This window comes from Citrus clementina, unplaced genomic scaffold (genome assembly GCF_000493195.1).
Source record: "Citrus clementina cultivar Clemenules unplaced genomic scaffold, Citrus_clementina_v1.0 scaffold_2, whole genome shotgun sequence".
In the NCBI taxonomy this organism is placed as follows: Eukaryota; Viridiplantae; Streptophyta; class Magnoliopsida; order Sapindales; family Rutaceae; genus Citrus; species Citrus x clementina.
The window spans coordinates 14335049-14361157 of NW_006262688.1; the positions used below are offsets into that span (position 1 = coordinate 14335049).

General features: G+C 36.4%; 1 pseudogene; it reads left to right on the forward strand.

Annotated features, from left to right (window-relative positions):
- The first annotated feature begins 208 nt into the window (after nt 1-208).
- LOC112100910 lies at nt 209-24380 on the forward strand (annotated as a pseudogene).
- Nucleotides 24381-26109: the final 1729 nt, after the last annotated feature.

A 26109-nucleotide genomic window follows, 5' to 3' on the forward strand; every position in this document is an offset into this window, starting at 1 on the left:
TTGCAGATCAATCCATGAAAATATCTCGCGTTATTGTGGAGGATGTGCTCATTCAGGTAGACAAGTTTTATTTTCATGTTGATTTCATTGTGATTAACACTCAACTAGTGCAGGATTCAAAGAAGCACATCCTTATTATCCTAGGCCGACCTTTCTTGGCAACTGCCAATACTGAAAATATGTAATTGTCTATTGACAAAATATGACTATGGAGTTGAATATCTCTAACATTGCCAAACAACCTCATAATGGAGAAGATGAAGTTGCTGATGTGGATGTAATTGAAGAATCAGTTGATCATACTCTACCTTCTAACCTTGGTGATAACCTGTTACAAGAATGGTTAAGACACTATAGATTGGTTTTTTACGAGATCAATGCCTTTCTTGATTCATGGAATTCAAAGAAAGAGCAATTGGCACCATCATGGGAAAATCTCATCCCATCATCAGAATCACCACCAAAGATTGAGCTCAAACTATCATCGAACTCTTTGAAGTATACATTCATGGGAAAAGAAAACACATTGTTAGAAATCATCTCATCCTCTCCTAACGTCAAACAAAAGAATGTAAACGTCATTTACCCTATTTGTGGTTAAAAAAAAAAGATTACAACTAGTAGAACCTGAAGATTCGCAATGATAAAAATGCTAAGGACTACAAAAAGCAGACGAAAGTCTTCTATGGCAAGCAAATTATGAGAAAATCTTTTACACTAGGTTAGAAAATGCTTTTATTCAATTCTCACTTGCACGTCTCCCTAGGTAAATTAAATTCTCGACGGTCTGGTCCATTTATTATGCACATTATTTTTCCACATGGGGCCATTAAACTTAAAGAATCCAAAAAATGATGCAATTTTTAAAGTTAATGGTCAGAGGTGTAAAGTCATATCACGAGTACCAACCACATGGAAAAAACAACACAATAGATTTAAGTGACCCTCCAAACTGGACTGAAACTTTTTTCATTTCTTTTTCAGTGATTTAACTTTTTTTCATTTTTTTCTTTACTAATTGAATTTATTTGTTTCCTACTAAAGTGTGTTTGCTCGACAGTTGCATTTTCTCTTTCATCACTTGTTTTATAAATCATAAGTGTTTTAGTGAGACAAATCCTTTTCAATCACCTTAAGCGACTTCGACGTGTGAAGTGTCACCTAAACTACTTGATTTAATTTTGTCAATTACATCCTATTTAGGATCTACGACTACCAGAGTTAGTATCCCATGTTTAAGATCTATAAAGACAACTCAGAGAAATAAAAAGTGGTATCTATAAGACCCAATTAGAACTTGAGATAAACCAGGGATGGCAAAATCCGAGTTCAGGTCCGGGTTTAGCCTTCCTGGTTCCGGACCCGGATACTAAAATGCTATACCGGATCTGGATTTAAACTCGATTTTTATAATACCAGGTCCGGTACAGGTTAAACCCAGAATAATCCGGGTTTCCGGATTGTGGGTATTTAACCTGGATCACATACAAATAAAAAAAATCAAATACACTTTACAAAACCATATTTGACACAAATTAAATACAAAGCAATAATCCATTTTAATTTTACAAATTTTAAATTTCAAAACAATAAACCATTTACAAACACATATCCATGACTTGACACTCACAAAATACAAATCCATGTCTACAACTCAAAATCGTGATTCACGGATTTAGTTCACAAATTTCAACAATCAGTGTCCGGCGTAGTGACGAACGGTGGTGGTTGATGATATGATGATGATGAACATGTCATAGTCACGAGCGTGATTCGCAAAAGACGAATGAACAACAGCCAAAACCGAGATCGCGATGGACAAACGATGGCCAAACAGAGGCTGATGATGATGATGAATATGAACACAGTGAAGCGATGAGGAGTGGCGACGATGATTTAATGAAGATAAGAACTGAAGAGGGGTGACAATGATGATTTGATGAAGAGAAAAGAAAGAGGTGAAGAGAGGCGGCTGTGAAAATGTGAAATGGATTTAGGGCATCAACATTTTTTCCCCTTTTTATATTAAAAATAATTTAAAGAAAATAAAGATATGCGGGTCCAGGTTTCGGATATGTAGGTTTATGCGAACTCGAAACCGCACCCGGAAACGTCTGGGTTGGTAAAATGGTATCCAGATACCAGATTTATTTTAATCCGGTAAGGGTTAAACCTGGCCCGAATTATCTGGGTCAGTCCGGGTCCGGGTTAGGTCCAAGTTAAATTGCCATCCCTAAGATAAACTCAGTAAGAGGGAGATGATGAGTTAACATCCCACTTATTACATTGTGTGTTTTTATTTTTGTTTGGTTTCACGTGTGTTGTGTTTATGCTAGATTTATTTTTTTCTTTGGTGTGTTATCATTTGTCACCCCAGTTAAGTGGTGGATAACAGTACTCTGTGACTATTGAAGTCAGTTCCTTCCGTTTGCTACAATAAATGATATTCTCCAGCAAGGTATAAATAGGAACACAGCTTATGTAAAGCTTCACAAGTGATTTTCCTCTCTTCCTCATAATGCACTCCTCACAATTTACAAAACTCAGTCCAAACTTATGTGCTTGCTTATGAAGAATAACATCCTTATCAACATTCGTTGGTTAATCGAAGCCCAAGTACGGTTAGCAGAGGAATTATATCCTAAATTTGTTGCCTACATGCCTAGTTGCGTGTAAGGAAATTATGTAAGAAAACAAAGAGTTGCACGACTTTCAGTTTCTTGTCATAAGTGTGCCAGAATGCAATGCTATAAAAAATCATGTACTTCTTTGGGAATGGTGTCCAATAATAGGGAAGATAAGATTAAATTCATTAGGAATAGCTTGAATAAGTAATCATTGGATGATGTCATTTTGTCCCTTGAAACGCATCCCAGTGGATACGAACAACGTGCAATTTCTCAATTATGGTTATTATTCCAAAAAGAACATGCACGATATAGTCTCGAGAATCTGACTATAAACAACCCTATTTGCCAGTTTATAAGAAAATTAGATGGGAAGAATATACTTGACCTATAAAGGACGTTCATGCCATTTCTGAATGTAAAACTAGAGGAATATATGAGCCACAATCACAACTACCAATACATATCCTTTTGATTTACTGTTTGCTTTATTGGTTTTAATGGTTTGATTTCTATCTAATTATTATTTGCTTTTTTTTACTATTTATTTTTTAATAATTAAGCCATTAGCTGTGCGCATCATTTGACAAACCCAACCTATTTATAGCTGTGTATCATTATATCTGTCACCAAGATCTTTAAATTTGAGCATTTTTCAAGCATTCATAGATAGTTTTTGAGATTTTCCAAATGGCAGCCATTTTGAGCAGACAACTCAAAAATATTTGTGTGCTTTTTGGGTTTCACTATGGCAAATATAGAGAGTTTGTTCAAGCAGCTATAGATCTTGGTTGAGTACTACCAGAGAGAAAGATACACCTAATATATGAAAGAAGTGACTGAGAATTATCAAGACTTGTCACAAAGTCACTTTTACTAGAGGAAGCTAAGTGCTAGGCATCATCCCAAAAGCTCTAAAAGCTTTTGGAGAGGAATTAGTTGTCTCAGGTATGCAAGAAAAAATAATCAAAATGCTAAAACATGTTGATGCTTTCATTTTCTTACCAGAAGATCTTGCAACTCTAGAATCACTAATTACATTTGCTTCTTGGGCCATTTCAAGACTCTTAAAAAAATCTATTGGTTTGTTAAATGTCAACAACTTTTATGATGGCTTTATAGCATTTATTAATCACACAATTAAAAATCATTTCATTTCAGTTTCAACTAAACAACTCTTTTTTTGTGCTCCTACTGCTAATAAATTACTTGACTTTTAGAAGCCGATAGACTAGAGCCAGAGCTCAAGATTTACATTAAATTGGTCAACTGATGATAGTAATAGTAGTAGTAGTAAGAAACACAAATAAGATTTAACTCTCCGTTTGTAAATATTTTCAATTGTAATGTTCAGGTGATGTCTTCTGAACTCTACTTCGTTCCTTCAAGATACTAAGGACAATGTCTCGTTGTAGTTGGAGAGAAGGAATCGTTGACAATTGTAGAATAAATGATAGTTGTATTGTTATATTTACTAACCATTTTTGAATTTTTGAGTCGAAGATGGCTGAATATGGAGTTTAGTGTAAAACAAAAAACAAAAAAAAAAAACCAAATTGTTGAATTGCTTTCCTATATTATTGACTAATCTTTTTGACTAACTTGGCCATCTTGAGAGATTCAACAAAGACCAATCTAGACACTAACATGACAAGTGATGGTGGTGGTAAGTTGAGATTTTGTAATACCTAATTCTTTCGTTTCATTCATGAGCAACAACTAAAGGCAGTGGTCATTTTGCCAAAAAAAAAAATAGAAAAATAGAAAAAAGTAGAAGAATAAGAGACACTCTCACTCAGTAACTAGGTCTCTTGCCTCAGTAAGCTGAGAGTACTCGCATCAAATAGTGAGAGATGATCAAAATTGTTAGAACTCTTACTTAGTAACCGGGCCTCCAGTCTTAACAAGCAGAGAGTGTTCGCGTCAAACGATGAGAGTTTGATTTGTCCAATCCAGCTCTTCCTTAGTATCTAGGTCTCTTGCCTCAATAAGCAGAGAGTGTTCACATAAAACGGATAGAGTTAGTTAAAGAAATAATATAAATAAACTGGCTGCCTACGGAAGGAACTCTGATGAGATGGTAAGAATGAAAGTATTACTTTATTTTGACCAAACCTAATAATCATTATATCTAACATTGCTAAGCATTAAAGAAGGTTTGCTAAATTTTTTATTGATGGTTGAGTAGTAAAAAGGAAGGACATAACTTTTTAGAAAAGTTCATTTATTTGGTTAGTAGATATCAATTTGAATTTTGTTAGATTTTATCGCTTAATTTGCTAAAGACTTGTAATAAGCTAGTTGAGAGGTGTGTTGAGTAATGGAGAATGCATATTTATATAGGATAAAATTTTCAATTGATGCTCTAAGTCTCGCTAACATTTTCAATTTTACATGTTTAAATTTTCTAAGCTTTTATTATGTGTGTATTAGTATAATTTAAGTATTTTATGTATTTCAAGGATATTTTGGCCATTTCAAGACTAACGAGAAGTCAGATAGTCAAACATATGGCATTTTTAAACTCAGAACGGTCGAAAACCTTAGGACGAGCATAAAAGGTTATTCGGTACTATTCACGTATACGACACTATTCACATATACGGTACTATTCACAAGTATGGCACCATTCACATGTACGGTACGATGACATGGCATTGACCGATAATATGGCATTGACCGATGACGTGGCAAGATACTATTGGACCAAAATACTGATGTGGTGTTGATCGATGATGTGGTGTTGATCGATGATGTGGCAGCATCTTATTGGATCGAAATACTGATTTGGTGTTGACTGATGACATGTTCCAACCAATCAAATCTTGCCACGTGGGGTAATTCTGAGCGTTTAAATTATTTTCATTCGATGACCATGATTTATCCATTATATCTATAAATAGAGGGTTCTTCCCCCTTAATTTGACACCCTTGAATCTGTTTTTGAGTTCCATTTTCTGTAATTCTCTCTCCATATTTTATTTTCTACGTATTTTTATAAAATTATCATTTTACCCTTAGTTCGATTATAAGTGTCTAATTTAGTTTCAAGCTTGAGTTGAAGGTGAAGGCTCAACATAATCCATGGGCTTAATTAAGTAAGTTTACTTTATTTTTCTCTCTAATTTATGTGCTTGTTTTCACCCATTGTCGACAGACATTGTATCATATCTAAATTTTACACAGTATACTGGCTCCCTAGTGAAAGATCGTTACTGTCTGGCATAATGAGCACTTAGCACTATATTTATTACAGAGAAATTCCCTTCTAGTATTTTGTGGGTCGTCTTGACTCAGTGTCGATAGAAAATGTATCCAAGCTATTTAGTGGATGTTCTTGCCACGTTGTTGACAAAAGGATTATAATTTTCTACCACAGCATGTTCTTGAAACCACACTTATTGGAAGATCATTACCTCTGACACACTGAGTACTTGATACCATATTTATTAGAGTGCGGATTATGAGGAGTGAAAATATCCTTCTCATGAATTAATTTGAACTAAAAAGAAAATATTAAACCCGTGATGAATATTGAGTGTGAATCCAAAGACTCAAACGTTTCATTTGCATTGTTTTCATCTCTAATTTACTCCCGCCATTTGATTTTAAATCTTAAGATAAAAAATTCACTTCCAACCAACTCACAAAATTCACTTCCAACCAACTCACATTTACCCCTAAGAAATTAACCCTACCTATAATTAACTCTACCTCGCCGTGGGTTCGACACTCGTCACCACAAAATCTATTTTATAATAGATTCATTCGCTTGTGAGTACAATAAAATTTGCAAAACATCAAGTCATACTTGAATCTTGAGTGCATGTTTACTTGAATATGATTTGTTGCCTTCACATTATATGTGTTTTTTCATTTTGCTAAGACAATGGGATTATGTTAAAATGAGTCTTAAAGTTTTGGTGAATACATGAGAAGTTGCATTGCATATGAGATCTTGATTAAGTCAATTTGTTGCTTTGAGTATTTGTACATCATTTGCTTACATTTGTGCATGCTTTACAAGGAGTTGAAGACTTTAAACACCAAACTTCATATCTTGATTCATGAGTGCAATGTGGTAAGCCCCAATTATGGCGTAGAAATGATCTATGTTGTAATTGTATAACCACATCCTTGGTGGAGCCAGTTGCCAGGAAACTATTACAGAAAGATGTGAACAATTGAAATGTTCTTGTTATTTTTTTCTACAATTTTCCAGGCTTCCTCCTATTTATTTTAGTTGTAATGTTCTTGTTATTGTTGTTCCAATTGAAAACCACAATTAAGTAGAGTTATTTTAAAAGATGCTTAAAGAGCTCCCCTCCAAAGCTGCTATAATTATGGTTTAGGAATTTGGGTACATTTAACAGTGTTTATTCTGGCATCTTATACATATATATCGTGCCTTTTAAAAATCATGTGTTAATGAATTTGGTTTAATGTAAGCTAAAAAGGGAATCTCAAGCTCAAGCTCATGCTCGTGAAGCCATAAAGGTTGTCAAGGATGTTATGGAAAGAAAATTCTACCTGGTAATACCTGTTATTTTTATTGTAGAATTTCATTTGATCTATCTTGTTGCGTTAATAAATCACTTTTCTTTTTAGTATATCAATGAGTTTTGCAGGTGCTGGGTTGCACTTGTACATGATTCAAAAGAGCTAGACAAATTGCTGCTAATAGTAAGATTGCTAGCTATTTAGATCTTCCAAAATTCTCTCAAGGTTTTTCTTTTCTTTTTTTCATCTTTCTTTTTCTTAATAATTATTTACTCACACACACACACACACACACAAAAACTAAATATCCATTTCAATTTTCTCCATCTAAATTTTTTGTTGGCAAATTCCTTTACTTAATGTTTTCAACTGTTAGATTTGGAGGTATGAATGGTGCCTTAATTGTTATTTTTATTTTTTCTATCCGGTATACAATACTATAATATAATTCTTTGTATAGCTAGTGCAAAATAGTTCTTTAACTCCTTATTCTTGGCTGGAATGGTTTTGACATATGATAAAGAAGCTTTATCACCAATTAATGTGGAATAAGAAATAGGAGAAAAATGAGATTAAAAAAGAAAGAAACATAACCAATATAAAAATCTAATCTACCTCATATAAACAACTTGAATAAATGTATCTCTTACTTAAATGAATAAGTGTATCTCTTACTTAAAGAATATTATAATTTTACTTTGATTCCTAGAAATTATGGAATATTGTAATATTCTTTAAATAAGACTCATAAACTTATTAGGTATATATTGAATCATCTAAGTTGAATAATCTTTTAATAGTTGAATTTGCAATGAAAATTTGAAAGTGGAAAAACTAACCCTACTGCGTGCTTGTCATAGATAAAAATTTTACTTCTTACACTTTATTGTCTGTTGTTAACTTAGATTAGTAAGTATGAACCTGCTTTAGCTCTGTGCTCTTGAAGATTTATAAATGCTATTTGGTTTAGATGTAAGAAAATTAAGGTATTATTATTCTTTTTAGTTTATGATGCTCATGGATTTTGCATTATAAGATGGTTGAAACTATTTGTTGCATTGCCTTTTATGATGATGGGCCATGGAATTTCTAGTGTAAAGAATGCTTGCATACTTTTAGGAATATCATCTACAATAACAGGGGAGTAACGAAAGGTAAAAATTGAAAATTTGACTTCTCTTTAAATTTTTTCCCAAATTAAGGTAAATAATTTCGTTATCTTTTTATCTTTTTTTGTAGTGTTAGTTAGGGCAATATGAACATTGCTTGAGTCCATGCATAATCTCTTTTGCATGCATTTTTCTTCCCAAAATTGCCAATAGCGAAATGCTTGCATTTGAAAACTGCTGAAGGATTGAAATTGCTTTAGTTGATCTTTCAGCAGGTAAACTCCAAACGAAAGCATGTCATTGGATGTGTAGTTTGATGGTTGCTTGGTCGATGTCAAAGATTTGAAAATTCATTTAAAAGTCGGACGAATGATATTCAGATCGATTTTGGTATTTAGTTTTTACGTGAGACTGTATACTAAACTCGAAAAAATTTTGTTTAGTTGAATTGTTTGCTTTTACTGAATAAATTGTGGGTATTGATTTAGATGTCAATTATGGAAGTATGGATTTTTTAATTTTTAATTTATATTTTTTTAGAATTAGTTGATATATGTATATGTTTTGGTGCCAATTTCAATAATTCCCGCCAAATAATTAAAATTTATTTTATTTACCGTGAAAATATATCTTAAAGAAATTTCAATTATTCCCATCAGATCTAATGAAAAGAATCAAATAATTTTATTATTCCAATTAAATATGTCATGTTTATATGACAAATAACAATAATGAATGGGAAGTGTTTATAATAGATATTAATCATGCGCGAAAATTTTACATCAAAGTAACAATGATAGAATGGTGATACATAATGTGTCATGCATAACACCACATACAAAAACAGTCATCTTATTTTCTTGACACCGGAATCAATGACGATCGTTCAATTGTTATGTCATAAGGTAGATGATGGGTTATAACTGTCATAAAAGCCTTTTTTTTTTAGTAGTGTAATTTAGTCAAAGATCCTAACCTTTATTAAAGTTTTGGAAACCTATCAAATCATAAAATTTAACAGCACAATGTCATTATAGTATTAAACTATATGACTTAATAATGTTCTTAAATTTTAATACATTCAAGATCTTGGATCTGAATATTTCTAATATATATATGGATAATTTTCCAATGAGGGATTAGGTATAAGCTAAAAGATAAGAAAAACACATGCTGCAATACATTATAGGACAAAATACATTATATCATAGAGTGTATTTTGCTTGTCGTTCAGTTTATCCCTTACTTCAATAACTTAAGGGATTTCTTATTAAATAATGACTCTATATGTGTGTTTGTTTGTTTGTGTGTGTGTGAGAGAGAGAGTGTGTCATATGGTGTAATACTTTATTGAATAAAAACATTATAACACCATATAGTATGATAGCAAATCCACAAATCTGTATTTAGCTGTATGTATGTATATATATATATATATATATAGTCTAGGATCCTGGATTTTATTAAGTCCAAAAAAGCTTTTATACCATACGGTATAATATAATGGGATTATATTATTACATTTGTGTAATAATTTTTTTGAACTTTAACAAAGTCCAGAATCCCAGATTGGATAATTTCTATTATATATTTAAATTCTAAGGTCCAATATGATGCAAGATGTGATTAATGTTAAAAATTGTATGTTTATTGAAGAGTAAAAATATTTATTTGTGCTTATATTATAATTTAAATTTGTAATTATGTAACATATTATGAATTTCTAATTATATTTCTAAATATTTGATTTTGAGCATTTTTTTGTGTGTTTATTAGATAAAATAACAATTTCATGCAATTCAAGGCTCCAAACAAATAAATGAATGTCAAATTTGGATTGCAGAGGTCCAAAAAAGTTAAGTCTTTGTCAAGGAAGATTCACGTCTTTTGTTATGAAATTGTTAGTGGAATAAGTTGTTACCATGTTAAGTGTAGTAATTGTTAGTGAAATAAGTTGGGTGTGCTTGAGTGAATTTATTTTTGGTTCGTGGAACAAATGTATGGCCATGAATATATAAAGAGTGAATCCATAACTCTAATTAATTTATTTCTATAGTTTCACTTAAATTAAATAACTTGTAGGATGAGTAGGGTACCTTCCGGAGGTCATAATTTGGGCTACATGTGTATATTTTGGCCATATAATATACATTGTCAAAACTTACGACGAGACAAACCAAACTTAAATAGCATGTCCAGTTCTGCCTTATGTTCAAGCTTGAAATTCTACTTATTTCTTTAATTATTTTTTAGTTTTAAGATATTTTCTTATTTTTTTGTTTCTTTTCAGATTTTTAACTTTTTTTTAAATAACGGATTTGGGTGCAGTTTGTCTTGTTTTCTTATTTGGAATAGGAAAATGTTATTATAAAATAACATTTTATATTTGCCTATTTTAATAAATTTACGGTATTTACGATTATTATATAAAGGAGCTAAAATCCCTTGTTTTGTTAATTTTTAGACTTTTCAATAAAACTTTCTTTGTTAAAAAATTTTGTTTCTTTTATCTATCGAACTTTTATATTTTCATACTGTTAATTAGTATAAGAGTAGTTTTGTACCAATCGCACAACTTTTCTAGCTACCTATATCCATCCCCACCAAAACCATCACATAGGCATCCACTAACCCAAACCTGACCAAACCCACTTACAGATTCTCGTAATCAGAGCCATCGTGTGAAGCCACAAAATCTCTTGAGCTCTACCACACTAATCACTATTGATCGTTCTAGTCGTCATATTCACCATCGAGAACCACCGAACTCGCCATCCATAGTTTGTCCAATTTTGGACACCATCAAGAACAATTAATTATAAGAATCATTGTAACCAAATCAAAAGCATGACCTAAATTTAGTGTTTCGATCCACCTTTGTCGTCGCGAGCTGATCGTCACTGCTGACATTAGCTTGCTTCCAACCGCTATCTTTTCAAGATCTGACTCCATTTAGTCCCAATCACAGCCACCAGTCCCTCGTAACACCAAAAATGAGAGTTAAGCTTTATTTATAGTTTTGTTATTGGTTCTATTTTTTATATGAGAAAAAAAAAGATAAAGATGGAATATTGAGGCCCATATTATCACTTTAGCTTTAAAGAAATTCCAGATTTTGATGGTAATCTTGATTATATTTTTGACCGAACATGCGTGATGGATGATTTTCTTCAAACTGTCTCATCAAAAGTTATTGTTTCTCATGCATCATTTAAATTGATAGGTGATGCTTTAGATTGGTGGGAAGAATTATAAGAATCAACTATTCGACAAGGACTGGATGAAATTAAAGAATGGTTTGATATAAGATAATTAATTAAGACTATTTTGTTCATTATAATGATGTCGAATCATTATGGTTGATCTATCTGAAAATTTTAAAGAATAGTTACAACCTACCCTTGATTTGAGCATTAAGCATAATAGTATGATCACATTTGTGTAGCAAAATCAAGTTGAAGATACCACAACAAAGATTATTAGTACAAAGATGTTGAGTATTGGAGAATGCATATTTATAAACGGTAAAATTATCATTTCAAGCTCCAAGTCTCACTAACATTTCCACTTTTATATATTTAAATCCTTTAAGCTTTTATTATATGTGTTTTATTATAATTTAAGTATTTTATGTATTTCAGAGATATTTTAGCCATTTCACGATTAAAAAAAAGTCAAACAATAAAATGGATGACATTTTTGAACTCGGAACGGTTGAAAACCTTAGAAGGAGCATAAAAGGGTATTCAACACTATTCACATATACAGTACTATTCATAAGTACGGCACTGTTCACATATACGGTAGGATGAGATGGCGTTGACCGATGATGTGGTATTGACTGATAATGTGGCAGCATCCCATTGGACTAATGATGTGTCATTAATTGATTATGTGGCGTTGACTGATGATGTGGCGTTGACCGATGATGTGGTAGGATGTTATTGGACCAAAATACTGATGCGGTGTTGATCGATGATGTGGTAACATCTTATTGGACCGAAATGCTGAAGTGGTGTTGACTGATGACGTGTTCCAACCAATCAAAGCTTACCACATGGGGCAATCCTGAACTTTCAAATTGTTTTTCATCCGATGGCTATGATTTACTTATTGTATCTATAAATAGAGGGCTTTATCCCCCTAATTTGAAACCCCTGAATCCATTTTTTAGCTCCATCTTGTGTTTTTTACGTATTTTAATAAAATTATCATTTTACCCTTAGTTCAATTATGAGTGACTAGTTTAGTTTCAAGCTTGGGTTGAAGGTGAAGCCTTAACATGATCCACGGGCTTAACTAGGTAAGTTTACTTTCTTTTCCTCTCTGATTTATGTGGTTGTTTTGACTTATTTTCAACAAACAATATATCTTGTCTAGATTTTGCACGGTATACTAGCTCCCAAGTAAAGGATCGTTACTGTCTAGTATAATGAGCACTTTGCACTATATTAATTAGAGAGAAAATTTTCCTCTAGTATTTTGTGGGTAGCCTTGATTCAGTGTCGATAGAGAGTGTATCTAACCTTTTAAATGGTTGGTCTTACCACGTTGTCGATATAAGGGTTATTATCGTCTGGCACAACGCCACAATTAGTGGGAAGATCATTACCTTTTGCACAATAAGCGCTTGATACCATATTTATTAGAGTGAAGATTATGAGGAGTGGAAATATCCCCCTCATGAATCAATTGGAACTAAAAAGAAAATATTAAGCCCATCGTGAATGTTAAGTGTGAATTTAGAGACTCAAATATTTCATTTGCATTGTTTTCATCTTTAATTCATTCTCACCATTTTATTTTAAATCTTAAAATAAAAAAATCCACTTCCAACCAACTTACATACAGACCTTGAAAATTAATCCTACGCATAATTAAATCTACGTTCTCTTGGGATTGACACTAATCACCGCAAAATCTATTCTACAATAGATTCGTGTGCTTGCGAATACAATAAAATTTACACAACAAAAGATAAAGTTAATTAGCAAGAACATTGCATGAGATTTGGCAAAAGACTTGAGAAGTTTAGAAGTGATTCATTTGTACAAGACTCCATCTTTTCAAAGAATTACTCATAAGGGCAAGAAAAAATGAAGCATGTAGAATTTGGTTTCTAACAGGATTGATGAGCAAGGCTACAAGATGCATTGATGCCCCACTTCAAGTTTCTTTTAAGGGGGCGAAATTGATGTAGGACATTATTTTAGGATTATAAAATTTTGTTATTGTAGATCTTTTGATATTTTCTATTTTAATTAGAGTCAATTATATTATCTACCTTAGTTTTTATTTCTACTATAATTATCATTTAATTTTCCTTTTTAAGTTAAATTAAGGAAGTAGGTTTCCTCTATTATAAATAGAGAGGTCTTCTTATTATTTTTATAACTTCAACTTTTGATTAATAGGTTTCCTCTTTTATAATTTCCTTTGGGATTATCTATCAAAATCTCTCTTATAGAGTCATTTAGATTAGAGCGTAATCTCTAATCTCACTTAATGTATTATTAAAAATCTCATTAAGTCGTTTGGATTAGAATGAGATTTCATCACACTTCATTTATAGTGTAAGCAAATTGCATTGACTTGGTCTAGTAGTAGAACGATATCTAGTGTTATCAATCCTAATTTCATTTCCACTACCCTGCTCCGTCACCATATTTTTTAAGAAGGGCTGGATTTTTTTTTTTCTAGTTATGTTCCCAATTATTGTTAAATACTTTTCTTGACTTATTGATTGGTTGTTTAACATTGAACCTTGTAAAAATAATGGATGCCACTAATTAGTAATAATTCACAAGAAAATATCACAACAATTCTTTTATCTTGTAATTCCACTCACTACTCTCCATTATCATATTCTATTGTAATACATAAATTGAGATTAAAATATAAAATGCAATTGATCAAATCTTAATAACGTCAGATAAAGCTTTCAAAAGTAACTCAAAAAACATTTTAGATAAGAGTATTGCCATGAAATTGAAATCGCGATTGTTGTGGTTTAGACATAAAATTGATTGGGATGAGTTGTAATTGTATTTGATTTTACCTTTATGGCTGAATTGAGACTTTGGGAAATTTTGATCTACAAATTAGATTTGTTGTGCTAATCTTGAAAATGCTTTAAACATGATATGCTTTTTAATATAGATGGTTTAGATTTGTTTTCAAATTTAAGAATTTTAAAAGAAGTTTTTGAAGGTGAAAAAAATACCCAACTTGATGCACTTAATTATTTGAAAAATAAAATTTGATTCTTTTCCAAATGTGTTGCTCATAGAATATTATTAACAATACTAGTAATAGTTGCTTCTATTGAAAGAACTTTTTCAAAACTAAAATTGATAAAAACTTATTTAAGATCAACCATGTCAAAAGAAATATTAAATAAATTAGCTATATTATCTGTTGAGAAAAATATATTAGTGAAATGAGAATATAAAAGTTTGATAGATAATTTTGCATTATAGAAAGGTAGAAAATTGATTTTAAATAAATAAATTTTTAATAAAATTGATATATATATTTAACCTCAAATTTTTTGGAAGACCTATTTAAAACAATTCACCTAAAACCCCAAAATTAGTTGAGCCGCCCCTACTCTCATGTAGTTGTCCTACTGAGCTTTTAAATTGCTGTACTTAATTGAATTATTAGGCTTCTCACTGAGCTCTCATTCTCATGCTCTCATGCTATGTTAAGTACAAAATAAGCTTTCTGCTACGAAACTCTCATGCCATTGTGCTCTCATATAGCTGTGCTTAAATGACTTATTAAACTTTCTACTACTGAGCTCTCATGCTATCATGTTATTGTACTTATTTGACTTATTAAATTTCCTACTACTGAGCTTTCATGCTATCATACTATCATAATATCATGCCTATTTAACTTTTTGCGTTTCTTGTGAAAGCAGTAATCAACCGAAGTATATCACCTATAAATATTCAAATCGAGAATAATTTTGTAATGAGAAAGTCCGGCTTCAATTATTATAAACAAAGGACCATTAGCATTTAATTTGCAAGTTCAAAGTCAAGTACAAAATCATTAACTCAAAAAAAAAAAGATGTCGAAAATTGCTCGTCCTGTTGGCTCTAGTTGTTGTTCGAATTACCCACTGGTTTTACACTTGGGCAAATCCCAAAGGTAATGGCAAACTAGTTGTTGATGCGAGATTCTGGTTCTCCTCGTTCTACGACCAGGGTCTCTGCTCGATCAACTTCACCACGACCAGGATCTCTCCTCGTAAAGCTTCTTCTCCAGAGGTTCCTGCGCACACAGACAGGTCAGAGTACGCCGGTTGTTTTCCCGGCGCAAACCCTCCGATGCTCAAGTCAGATATGAAGGTTCGGGGAACGCTTGCCACAAATCTTATGGCTGTTAGGTTGTTTTCTCTCTTTTAGAATCAAAATTGCTAACCCTTTTACCTTTGTTTGCTACCTTTTTATAGGCTTCCTCTGAGTCCCGGTCTTCCGCAGTTTACGCCCGTTGTTCTCCCCACGCTCGAATGTGGATGTCCCATTATCTTCATGATGGGCGAATGGAGATGAACCTCGTGCCTTGATTCTCGGATAGGAAGGCACGTCTCGCCAACTGCCGTTGACCGGGTCTCCTCGCCTCGAACCCTAGCGGGAGTGACCCTATGCCTCTAGCAAGGGTTCGGCCTCGCGAATAGCATATTCGTGGACGAGCAGAATATTCCTGCTCCTGTTCCCTTGCTACCTGGCTCTTACAGGAGACACATACTCGTAGAATTCTGCCACCAAACATCTGCTCATCACGTCTGGTCTCACCGAAGTATTTCCCTCAAACACCGATCCCCCCGTTTCTGGTGTTGGGTAATGTAATGGACCAGCAGTAGAAACTCAGTGGTTCTTGGTCGCGTGGGTCTGGAAAAGGCTGCCAAGAGTCGTGTCGCATTTAATTGCGGATGAAGTGATGTGGCGGGAATCAGCCCCTCCATTTGAATTTCAAATCTACTGTTGCAAGATTCTCGGGATATGTGTCATTAAATGCTGGCAATCCAAAAGTTTGCTCCTCAGTAAGAAAACCCAAAGTCCTTAGACGCGAACTCGTCATTCTCTCCCTTCTTGTCTCTCCGGCGAATGAACCTCGGCATTGAAGCTTTCATCCTCGCCTCTCTCTAACCGAGTCCCTACTTCAGGTATTTCTTCTATTTTCTCGGTCTTAGTTAGTTGTAGATAATTTCTTTTCTCTCTGCTTTGCTTGAGGTTGTAGTTGGCGGTGGTGTTTTGGTTAGAACTTAGGATATGTCGAAGGGTAAGGAGAAAGTCATTGAGATTGGTGACAACGAACTAGGTTTCTTGCCTAGTCTGCTCGCTGATTCTACTTTTGACCCCGGGGTCCCCTTAGAACCCACTAGGTCTAGTGTCGGGATTAGCGCTAGGAGGATGTCCCCCCAAACGACCTCCACGAGCGGAAGTAGTGGTGAATATGGACCTTCTGGCTCGGAAGACACCTTAAGTGAGGATCAAGGAGGTGATTCTGGTGAAGGATCTTCACCAGGAGCGCCGCGACCAGAGGGGCGTAGTACAGTAGGAGGTAGAGCCTCGTCGCGGGATTACGCTATTGATTACATGACCTGCACGACCACATTCAACAAGCTGGATGACCTCCGGCTCAGGTATAGCATTCCTGGTGAAACTCCTCTCAAGATCCCAGGAAAGAAGGATACACCTAGCCGGCCTCCTAGGGGATACGTTACCCTGTTTCTGGAAAGCTTTAAGTTTGGGCTAAGGTGTCCCTTGCAGCCTTACTTTGCCCGGATACTTAACGGGCTAAATCTGGCTCCTGGTCAGCTGAACCCCAGTGGGTGGAGAGTGCTCTCTGGTCTGTTCATATTGTGGGACAGATGTTGCCAAAGCGAGCCCACGGTTGATGAGGTGAAGCACCTGTACCAGCTGAAGAGCAGCCCTAAAGATGCCGACTGGTACTACTTCCAATCTAGTACCAAGAGCAGGAAACCCATAACTGATCTTCCAACTGGTGGTGGTGGGACTTGGAAGAGGAAATTCTTTTTTGCTGGGGGTCCTTGGGGTCAAGTTGCACAAATAGATGGGAAGGATTGTCGCGTCCCACCCCGTTTTACGGTCCCAGGTTGCCTGCTCGCTTTAGATGTCTTGTATCCATAATTGTTCTTGCTGTATTGGTTTGTCTCTAACCAAGTGTCTGTTTGTGCTGTAGTTTCTTGGGGTGTTCATTTCCCGCTCAAATCTGACCAACTCAAAAGGGTCGAGGCCGTATTGGTTAATTCCTGCCCGAGTCGAGAGTTGTTAACCACCTACAACCTGCTCAAGTCTCGTTTGGTGCCCCCTGGCCATAAGATGGAGGACGCAGTGATTGGAGCTCTGACCAGGAAACGTTCTCGGCCTCCAACAACCAAGCGGGACCAGAACAAAGATGCTCCTGCTACGAAGCGAAAGAACATCGTGCAGCAGGTTCCTCCCTTGCAGGCTCTTCCTCCTACTCCTGCTAAAGTCGGGGAATCTTGTGGAGCAGCCACTGATCCTGCTTCCTCTTCTCCACCTGTCGCACCTCGGTCTTGCTTACCTGACAACTGAGCAGAACACTTGGTCCCCTATCTCAATGAGTTGTCTAAACTCGTGAGCAAGAAGGACCTGGAGGACTTTGACGGTTGTACCCTGGGCGAGCTGGTGGGAGCCATGCAGTATAGCGCTTTCTATCTCAGTTGCATGACCACCTACTATAAGGCCAAGGTTGGCCGTTACGACAGGAAGATGAAGGAGGACATTCAATCGGCGGCGACCAGAGCTGACGTTGTCGAAAAGAAAGCGGGGGAGCTAAACGTTGAGAACCTCAAGCTGATAGAGCAAGAATCTCTTACTCAAGCAAAAGCCATTACCCTCAAGGAAGAGCTGACCAAGGTCAAGGAGGATCTGCAAAGGCAGAAGGCTATGTATGAGGCTCAGCTCGAATCTCTCCGCAATTCCCACCGAGCTCAGGTCGAGACCTTGGAGAGGGAGGCCGAGAACCAATACGACCAGGGACTTCGGCATTCCTATCGTTGCATTATGGCCGTCCTCGGGAAGCAGCATCCTGATCTGAAGATGGATGATCTTGCAGCTGGTGTTGCTCAACATATGGACGAGGAAGCGGCCAAGAAAGATGCCGAAGGGATAGAGCCAATCGTGATTGAGGAGGAAAGTTCTCCTCCTCGTTCAGTCCCTACTGACGTTGGCGAAGTGAGCACCCCTGCTGTCGTTACCGAGGCGAGCACCCCCCCGGACGCAACTGGTGATACCCCCCCCCCCCCCCGCACTTGAGGAGGTTCAGCCAACCGATGCTGCTCGGCTTACTGATCCGCCAGCTTCTTGAACATTTTTCTCGCGTTGTAGTGAACTACTTTGTTGTTTATTAACAGATTAATGAAAAACTGCTTTTGATTACTTTCTTGAGTTGTAATTATGAATTATTTTTCCGTTTGAGAATCTCCTCGTCTTTGTCTGGTCGAGCAGGATCGGGCTTGGCATATGGTTTTGCCACTTGCCTTGGAAAATTTTCCGATGTTTGGGATTCTGCTCGCCTCCGCGCGGTCGAGCAGATCCTGCCATGTTTGGCTTCTGTCTCGCTATAAAACAGGCTTTGAGACTTGACGAGCCTTTGCACGCCTTAGAAATTTTTTCGAATGCTTTGGAGTCTGTTCGCCTTCACGTGGTCGAGCAAATCCTGGCATGCTTGGCTTCTGTCTCGCCATAAAACAAGCTTTGAGACTTGGCGAGTCTTTACATGCCTTAGTAAATTTTTCGAATGCTTTGGAGTCTGCTCGCCTTCGCGTGGTCGAGCAGATCCTGGCACGCTTGGCTTCTGTCTCGCCATAAAACAGGCTTTGAGACCTGACGAGCCTTTGCATGCCTTAGTAAATTTTTCGAATGCTTTGGAGTCTGCTCGCCTTCGCGTGGTCGAGCATATCCTGGCACACTTGGCTTCGGTCTCGCCATAAAACAGGCTTTGAGACTTAACGAGCCTTTGCATGCCTTAGTAAATTCTTCAATGCTTGGGATTCTGCTCGCCTTCTCGTGGTCGAGCAGATCCTGGCACGCTTGGCTTCTGATCTCGCCATAAACAGGCTTTGAGACTTGTCGAGCCTTTGCATGCCTTAGAAATTTATCTCGAATGCTTTGGAGTCTGCTCGCCCTCGCGTGGTCGAGCAGATCCTGGCACGCTTGGCTTCTGTCTCGCCATAACACAGGCTTTGAGACTCGGTGAGCCTTTGCATGCCTTAGAAATTTATCTCGAATGCTTTGGAGTCTGCTCGCCTTCGCGTGGTCGAACAGATCCTGGCACGCTTGGCTTCTGTCTCGCCATAACACAGGCTTTGAGACTTGGTGAGCCTTTGCATGCCTTAGGTAATTTCTTCACAGCTGGGGATTCTGCTAGCCTTCTCGTGGTCGAGCAGATCCTGGCATGCTTGGCTTCTGTCTCGCCATAAACAGGCTTTGAGACTTGACAAGCCTTTGCATGCCTTTGATGATTTCTTCAAAGCTTGGGATTCTGCTAGCCTTCTCGTGGCCGAGCAGATCCTGGCATGCTTGGCTTCTGTCTCGCCATAAACAGGCTTTGAGACTTGGCGAGCCTTTGCATGCCTTAGGTAATTTCTTCACAGCTGGGGATTCTGCTAGCCTTCTCGTGGCTGAGCAGATCCTGGCATGCTTGGCTTCTGTCTCGCCATAAACAGGCTTTGAGACTTGACGAGCCTTTGCATGCCTTAGCTGATTTCTTCAAAGCTTGGAATTCTGCTAGCCTTCTCGTGGCCGAGCAGATCCTGGCATGCTTGGCTTCTGCCTCGCCATAAACAGGCTTTGAGACTTGGCGAGCCTTTGCATGCCTTAGGTAATTTTTTCGGTTCCCAGTGACTGAAATTCCTCGACATTCTATCAAATGCAGGATTCAACTTACATGGAATTGTTTTTTCATAAAATATAAAAATAAAAGATAAAGAGCACGAGCAGAAATTGCTTTAAAATGTGAACAAGTCTTACTGGAAGTATTTTCGGAGGTGTGCTGTGTTCCATGGGCATTTCACCTCGTGGCCGTCCGTGTGAACCAGCTTGTAAGCTCCGGGTCCCACCATCTGCTTGGCTCTATATGGCCCTTCTTGTTTTCTACTCGGGTATCGAGGGATGTTATCTGCATTGCTTCCCTTGCTGCCGAGGAGTAGCAGCTTCTTGCGATCCTCTGGTCTCCTCGTACCACTCCAACTATCCCATTTACCCGGTACTTCAGAGCCAGATAGTGGTTGGACAGCACTGTTTCCTCTGCATTCGCCACCCCGTGGTCCTCATTAAAAATCTGCCTTGCCGGGGACTGCTCTTCCTCTCTATGAAATTCTCCCCGCAGAGGTATGTTATCTCTCTCACCACCAAATCTCCCGGTGGTTTGACTTCTCCTCGCACTATCAGGACCTGGTGCCACTCCACCACCTCTCACCCTTTCCTCCTGGGTTACCCTGCGTTCACTCCGCAGCTCATGCAGGATGGTTGTCAGGGTCTCCATCTGCTTTTCCATCCGTTCCATCCGATTGAACATGGCTTTTTCCCGTGCTTCACTGGTTATCTCCGTCAGCGTCACAGAATCGTTAAGCCTCAAATCACCCCCTTGTGCACTACTTCCTCCTGTCTCCATTGCTTTTCACTTGCTTCACTCCTCTTTTTGCTATCAACAGAAGCTTTTTGCTCAGCTCCCCACAGACGGCGCCAAAATGTTGATGCGAGATTCTGGTTCTCCTCATTATACGACCAGGGTCTCTGCTCGATCAACTTCACCACGACCAGGATCTCTCCTCGTAAAGCTTCTTCTCCAAAGGTTCCTGCGCACACAGACAGGTCAGAGTACGCCGGTTGTTTTCCCGGCGCAAACCCTTCAACGCTCAAGTCAGATATGAAGGTTCGGGGAACGCTTGCCACAAATCTTATGGCTGTTAGGTTGTTTTCTCTCTTTTAGAATCAAAATTGCTAACCCTTTTACCTTCGTTGGTTACCTTTTTATAGGCTTCCTCTGAGTCCCGGTCTTCCGCAGTTTACGCCCGTTGTTCTCCCCACGCTCGGATGTGGATGTCCCATTATCTTCATGATGGGCGAATGGAGATGAATCTCGTGCCTTGATTCTCGGATAGGAAGGCACGTCTCGCCAACTGCCGTTGACCGGGTCTCCTCGCCTCGAACCCGAGCGGGAGTGACCCTATGCCTCTAGCAAGGGTTCGGCCTCGCGAATGGCATATTCGTGGACGAGCAGAATATTCCTGCTCCTGTTCCCTTGCTACCTGGCTCTTACAGGAGACACCTGCTCGCAGAATTCTGCCACCAAACATCTGCTCATCACGTCTGGTCTCACCGAAGTATTTCCCTAAAACACTAGCTACCTCCTGGTTCAATGGGATTTGCCCATTATTGGAGAGACATTTCAATTCCTCTCTCAACATGGATTGTACGATATCCCACCGTTCATCACAAACAGAATGGCTCGGTAAGATCACAATGACAATTCGATTGCTTAACATAAATCAATTTCTAATGTTATGAAAAGTATTTACACGAGTAGTTATCTACACACACACACGTATACACATGTTATTCCGTTGCTTATGATCTGGCCAGATGCAGGCAATGGCCTATGGGGAATTAATTTATGTGTGTAAATGAAAGTATTAATTAAGATTGATAAACAAATAATTGATTAAATATAATTCATTTCAGATATGGACCATTATTTCGAACAAATCTATTTGGGCAGAAGGTGATAGTATCAACAGATCCAGAAATAAACTATAAGATCTTGCAGGAAAATAAAACTTTTCCTGTGTCGTACCCCGAGAGTTTTCTTCAAATTATGGGGCGAAATGGCATGCTCACAATCCATGAAAACTTTCATAAGTATCTAAGAAACTTGATTTTGCATCTTGTTGGCCCTGAAAACTTGAGGGCAAAATTACTGCACGGCGTCGATCAGACCACTCGCAGGCATCTACATTCATGGGCTAGCTGCGGCATCTACGATGTCAAAGAAGGAGCTGCACAAGTAAGTTTGTTAATTACTCAATTAAGACCTACGCCTATAAATTCGGACTATTTATGACAATTAATTTCTTTATTTTAATTTGGGTGCAGATGATATTTGACTATTTTTGTAAGAAACTAATCAGTTATGATGAAACTCAAGATGTGAAGAAGCTCAGAGAGTATTTCAAAGACTTCATGGATGGTCTTCTCTCATTTCCTTTGAACATTCCCGGGACCGCCTTCCATGCTTGTTTACAGGTACCGTACCAGAAAAATATTTTGACATACATAGAGTATTTTTTTTAAAAAAATACTGTACTACCCTATATGATCATGCAAGATATTTTAGAGTATTTTTGTTGATGTACTATGCCTATTTAGTTCATGTATAATATGTGTGAATTAATTATAACTACTGATTACATGATAAATTTTCAAAATAAATATATACATGTCATATATAAATAAGTGGGTCCAATACAATAGAAGTATGAGAGATACAAATTATAGGATTTAGAAGAAAAAGAAAAAACTAAATGCTTTTATGTTTCAAAGTGAGATATTAATTATTTTAGCTTCATTGGCATTATGGGCTTTTATTGTTGTTGCGATTGAAATTGAAAATGTTGCTACCTTACAGCATTTGAATAAAAATAGTACTTTATTATTCTGCGACTGAATAAAAATAGTATTTTCTATTTTCTGTCAAATCCGTCAGTACTTCTCTATCAAAACAGCATTAATACTACTGAATACTCATACTATATTTCAAATTAAGAATTGAACGAATTTGCTAGTATTATATAATTAATTATAGTCAATGTAGATATTTTCATTAAATTTTCAATCTCATTGTAGTCATAATTAATTAGGGACGCAAAAAAGCAACAAAGGTGATTGAGAACATCTACCAGGAGAGGAAAGCGTCAAAAATATATTGTGATGATTTCATGGATCATTTAGTAGCTGAAGTGGAGAAAGAAGACAGCTTTATGGATGAAACTAATGCAATCAACTTGGTCTTTCTGCTTCTTTTTGCTGTATATGAAACTAGTTCTCAAGCCATCACATTACTCGTGAAATATATTTTTGATAATCCTGACGTGTTAGCAGAATTAACGGTTTGTATCTGCATAACAATTAATAATATGTTTAATTAGCTGAAACATTTAATCCTTTGCATTCCTCTTATGCCACCCTAAATAACAAAATGCTATAGTTTTGTCCAGAAAGAGCATGAGGGAATTCTCAGAAGCAGGAAAAATGGCAACAAATCTGAAGTTACATGGGAAGAATATAAATCAATGACCTTTTCGCATATGGTGAGTTCAATCGACGAATTACTTTTGAAATTTATTAAAAATTTTCTATTAATAATTTATGGCATATATTACGGTGGTTAGTAATTTAATTCGAATGAAATACTCTATTTTATTATCTAATAGATGAAAGTCATATTAGTTGAAACTTATTTTGATTTCGAGGTCATCAATGAAACTGTTCGGCTTGCAAATATAGTACCGGGGGTTTTCAGGAAAGCATCCAAGGACGTGCAGATTAAGGGTGAGTTTAATTTCAACTTATCACTTGCATTAATTGTATGTAACAAGATGTTTAATATAAGAAACACTTGTTTGTATATAACTCTAGCAGGATACACGATTCCAGCAGGCTGGCTAGTTATGGTGGCTTCATCAGTTGTTCATTTCACTCCAGAAAAATATGAGGACCCTCTTGCATTCAATCCATGGCGTTGGGAGGTACGTAACAATAATTGATTTACATGATAAAGTAGGCTTTTTTATTATAATCTGTGATCAACTGGATCGGCAAATTAAAATTTTGATTAATGATTCCAATTAAATATGAATTACGTTCAGGGAAAAGAACTGCATGCTGGATCGAAGAGTTTCATGGCTTTTGGTGGTGGCACAAGACTTTGTGCTGGAGCTGACTTAGCAAAGCTTCAAATGGCAGTTTTTCTTCATTACTTAGTTACAACCTACAGCTGGTCTATCATCAAAGGAGGGGATGGCGTTCGAAAGCCTGGCCTCATATTCCCTAATGGACTTCACATTCAAATTCTTGAAAAATAATTATTTTAACTGAAAATTAAGATTTTAATTTTTCAATACTAGTTCTCCTTGATCACAATAAGATGCTAGTTAGGTAGGCTACCTATATTATTTTATGACTTTTCTTCAGAATTTATCTTTAGTTTGTTTCGCTTAATACGGAATATGCGGGTCTTGTCAAGGAATAAAAATAACCTTACTTTGTTTAATTGATTGTAACGTTATTTTATTTATTTACATTGAGATTTTGCCACCTGTCCTCAAAAAGCCTATCCAAAGTCTTACACGCAGCAAAACCATGGCTCGACTCCTAGTCTATTAAAGAAATGAAGTTAGTATTTGCCCTAAGAGCTTAAGCAAGGAATGAGCTATTTAAGTTTATAAACCTCAGCATCTTCAAAGTCAGAATAAGTATATATGCAACTAGATGATCAAGGCTTCAAACAAAAAAGAAAACATGCCTCTTTGAATATGAGTATAGAGTAGATTTTCATTTTTTCTCATTAATTTTTCAACAAAAAAACAAAAAATGAAATAAAATATACCAAAGAATACGTGGCAAATGGCAGCGAGACAAGAGCATCTGTTGGCGAGGCACGTTCAAAGAAAAGGCTGGAAGGCTGCTGACTTGGTGACGTGGCGTGACCATGGATCTGGCATGCTTGGTGGTAGCAGGCGCGATCAAAACAAAGGTTGATAGCTTGGTACAGTGGACAGAGGTGGTGCAGTTCGTCGGTTTGGTTTCGTAGTGGACAGTGGCATTAGAGCTGGAAAAATTTGATACGATTATCTAACATAAATACAACACGAATAAATGGGTATGTGTGATTAAATTTGACTCAATCATTAGATGGGTCAGGTGTGAGTTGGCATGATTTTTCTTCGTATTAGGTTAGGATCAAAGTTCTTAACTTATTTACCCGACTAATGTCATGATTATATTTTCGATTCTAAATCAAAATTGGATATGATTCGTTTTTTTTCTTTTTTTGGGGAAGAATGAATATACACATAATGTTTCATTTATAAAATTTTGTATAGATTTAGAACTTCAATCATGTAAATAAGTAAATATTTTGGTTGATTTGTATAGTGCAAATATTTTATTTAAATGTTGTTAAGTATATAGATATTAAATAAGTTATTGGGTAACCTGTTCATTTTCCGTGTCGTGTAAAGACCTCAATATTTTTTATACGATTATTAAATGAGTTGTGTTTAAGTCAATCTAAATTTGACACGATACGAACATGACCCAACGACTCATTTTGCTAGTCTAAATCGCGATTTGGTGGTGGTGACTAGTATATTGCCGCTTTCAAGTTTTATGTTTGGAGTTTGGATAGTGGTGGCGGCTTAAGCTTGTAGGTCTGGTTGTAGAGAAATTAGGTTTTTAAGTTTATTTTTACCTTTGTGATTTTGTCTTAAGATTGTTATTAGCAGAGATGTTATCTTTGTAGAAGATCAACTGCAAAAGAGAGATGGAGATGATAGCATTGTAAATGAAAAGTCAAAAACTGTGCCGGTATATGTGAAAAATAATCTAGAAGATTCAGATTCTTTCAAAGCAGCACTAATTTGAGGAATAAGAAACAGTCAAGTCCAAGGCCCCAGAAGTTTGACGGTCAACTCGTGAGAGACAACCTCCAGCATGGCACTTAGAGTATGTTACAGAGATCAATACTGCATACTGTCTTCTAATATAGGATAGAGAGCCATCAACTTTCTGAGAAGCTTTAAACAGTCCAGA